Source organism: Trachemys scripta, chromosome 17 (assembly GCF_013100865.1).
Source record: "Trachemys scripta elegans isolate TJP31775 chromosome 17, CAS_Tse_1.0, whole genome shotgun sequence".
Taxonomy (NCBI): domain Eukaryota; kingdom Metazoa; phylum Chordata; order Testudines; family Emydidae; genus Trachemys; species Trachemys scripta.
The window spans coordinates 13,218,969-13,222,752 of NC_048314.1; positions in this window are offsets into that span (position 1 = coordinate 13,218,969).

Here is a 3,784-nt window from a genome sequence, read left to right on the forward strand (position 1 = left end):
CTCTGCGCTTTCGGGCGCTGGGTCCAGCTTCCCTTGGACCCGATCCCCCCTGGCAGAATCGCTGCCACCCCCACCCTCTTTTTCGAAAGGAGAGGGAGAGGATCAGTCCCGTTGGGAAGTTTCTCCGCCACCATCGCGGGATCGGAGCCAGGGATCCCCCCCCCCCCCCGTGCAGAAGCACGTGTGGAAAAACCAGCCAACCCCGCCCCCAAAGCGCGATCTCCATTTTAGGGGGTGCGTGTGTGGCCCCCCCGCCCCGGCTGAGCTGCGTGGGAGGGAGGGAGAGGTGGAGAGAGGCCAGGCCAGGCGCGGTTGGCACCGCCTCTGGGGCACCTCGGCCGGGTGTGGGAAGCTGCAGCAGGGGAGAGCCCCCGAGAGATGCCAGCTCCGGGCCGGCTCCTTTGAACCCACGCGACCCCCTGCCCGCCGCGCAGTCATCCCACAGCCTCCTCCCACCCGCGCAGAGGGGCCCTGCCCCACGCCCCCCCCCCCCAGCCGAGGGGTTCCCAGACACCCCCCTCCCCCAGTCTGCCCGGCTGCTCAGATCCGTCCGCAGCCTGCGCGACCCCGGCCCCCTCCCCTGCGGCTGCAGCCAGCCGCCCTCGGCTATGCGGCAGGGAGCCGGCCCGGAGCTGGCAGCCCCTGGAGCGGTGGGGGTGGGAGACCCGAGGCCAGGAAGGCCCGGGGCTGGGCTCCGAGCCAAGCAGCCCGAGCTCTGCCCCTCCCTCCCGCAGGGGCACTGGCAAAGCCGACATCGGCCCGGCCTTGCAGCCGCCCCATCCACTCCCGGGGCTCGGCGCTGCAGCGCCCTTTGCTACCTGCGCCAGGGAAAGACCAGCCCCTAGCAGCGGCCACCGGCTCGGGCTGGGCTGGAGGGGGAAGCCGGCGCTGCGGGGCCCCGGGCAAAGGGGTGTAGGGGGAACCGGCCCTTGGCTGCTGCTAACAGCAGGGAGAGGGGAGGAGGGGAATAGAGCCTGCAGCATGGGGAACAGCAAAGGACTCCTGGGTCCCGGGCGGGGCTCTCTCGGGTTGCCAAGCCAGGTGGGGAGAAGAACAGCAGGGCGGCTGCAGTGTCTGAATTCATCCATCCCCTTCCACCCAGGCAGCAGCCACCAGCAAACCGCCCCCTCTGGTTTAAGGGGCAAGGCCTGGTAAAGCTTCTGACGCTGCTAGGGCAACCCAGGAAACACAGGGGGAACAAGCAGCCCCCTTTCACCAAGGATCCAGGCAGGACAAAGAATGAAACAGGCCTGGGGCTCAGAAACTTCTGCAGGGACAGGAACTGGCCACAGCATCTCCCACGCCTTGCCCTGGCATTTCTAGCTTTTCTTGCACTGAGCAGCACTTCTTACTGCCTCTGGACTAAACCTTCGGGGGCTGTCTGCACTCTTACGATTAAGGCAAGTAAGATTTCCTAAGGAAGAAACTCCTCCTGTGGTAAGTGACCAAAAGGAAGAGTCAGAGAAAACCCCTCTAAAGCCCAAATACAGCTTAGGGCAGGAAAGGGCTGTGAGGCAGGACTACACCCATCTCCTTCCACCTCCACCTGTTTTCAAGTCTTACCCACACTTGAGTATTCTCAGCCAGTACCTAGCTTGATCTAGAATCCTTATGTTTTGTTTGTCCCCTTCCTCCCTGCAGTTTCACTCGGTGAAATTAATGACAGGTAAATTCAGAACCAATAAAAGCCTTTGGCCTGTGTAATGCACAGCTGCAGCATGGCCGAGTCAAGGGCTGCAGCTGGATTTGACAGAGGCTGATGACTAATTTTATTACCCATAATGCTCAGCACTCTTCACCTTGAAAGCACTTCAGAAACATTCACAAGTTAATCATCATAATTCATAGTTGGGTTTAGTTATGCATCCTAGGACTTGGTAAACATCTCTTGGCATAAACCCATTGCTAGAGAGGTCAAACAGGAGAGTGTCTCCCCCCTCCCTTTCCACCATACAGAATGCAAATTTGTTAGGTGCAGCACACAGAAGGATTAATGTATTGGCCACATACATTGCCAGTGGCAGGGTACCGCAGCTGTTAGACCAATGGTCTGGTGCAACATCTCAACTACTACATAGCAGCTCGGGAGAGACCCCAGCTAGGAAGAGCAGGTAACAGTGCAGTTGACAAGTATTTGAAAGAGCTTGTGCAATACCTGATTGTCTTACATGTGGCTGTAATCAGTGCAACAGTCCTGATGGAGGTGCACTGGCAGAGAAACATGTAGGAGCAGGACTGGAAGAGGAGGGGTGGGGGATATACTGGTAGGCAAAGGACCAAGGAAGATCGCTAGAGTGATATAGATGGAGGACGCTTGCCTAACATATTCCAAACCTTGGTTCACGCCCCTGGTATCAGCTCCTCAGTTTTATTTACGGGAATCTTACCCTTTGCCCCTCCTGTACTTTGGCTGTGGAGTTTGGGCCGATCTGTATTTTCAGGGAAATTAGTGGAAGTCAAACAACATCCTTAGGTTGTTAAATACAAACCTCCACTTCAGCCACACCAATAACAAAGCTTTCTCAGGAGGTAAAACAACACTGGGAAGTCTCACCTTCCTTGGGGGTATGGGTTTAAAAGATGCATACTATTGGATTTTGCCACATTTTCATTATTGTTTTCAGTATGTTCCAGCCCCTCTACCCTTAGATTGCTCATCAAAAACTGCTGCAGAAAAGCCAGGATGGCTGGTGCTGACCGGCTCTGCAGCAGTTCTGGGCTCCACATCTCTGATGCTGAAAACCCCATTCAATGCAGTTCTTCCACTTCTGCTTCCTATCTCAGAAGCAAGGTGATTCACTGCACCAGATTTTATAGGCAGAGGGCCTGCTTCTCTACTGCCTTGCATGTAGTGTAATTATTTGCATTTAGGTAGGTGCTCCAGTCTCATCTGCCAGTGTTTTACACTCCTTTGCTCAGGTGTAAATAGGGTGACCTGACAGCAAATGTGAAAAATCAGGATGGGGTGGAGGGGTAATAGGAGCCTATAAGAAAAAGACCAAAAAAATCAGGATATCTGGTCACCCTAGGTGTAAAATAAGTGTAAAACATTAGGAAATCAGAATTGTGTTTCACACCCACTTTGCACAGATGTAAATAGTGACAAGATGCAGGTGAGGGGAGAGCCAGGCCCTAAAAAGGGGTCTACACAGCAATTAAAAGCCCATAGCTGCACCAGACCAGCTGAATTGGGTTGGTGAGGCTCAGACTACAGGGCTGTTTAATTGTAGTGTAGATGTCCAGGCTGAGGCTGCAGCTCAAACTCTGGGACCCTCCCACCTCACTGGGAACTAGGGCCTGAACATCGATACCACAATTAAACATCCCCTTAACCCAAGCCGGCCAGCTGCGTGTTTTTAATTGCAGTGTAGACACACCTTAAGTGTATGTTGCCGTCCACTCTCCACCTCATGTGAAGACAGCTAAAAACCTCTTTTCCCTCTGTCACATTTCCTCTTATCTGCTAATGTTGCAAGGCACTTTGGGATACAGTCCATATGAAAGACACTCCACCAAATAAATGTCCCATTGAAAGAAACACAGCTATTGCAGCCAAGGCAAAGTCTATCCATCCTTGCCCTGAAGCATAGCCACAACTCCCCCAGATCATCCTTCCCCTCCCCCATACTTAAAGAAACTAATTTTCAGCACCTAGTGCAGGAGCCCTTCCCTCAGACCCAGGAATCAAGTGACCAAATGCAGCAGGTGCTCTCCCATCACCTATGCACCTGGGATTGCAGGCAGGGGAGGTTAAAGTAGAACCAAAGGATGGAAGCGCCTGAAG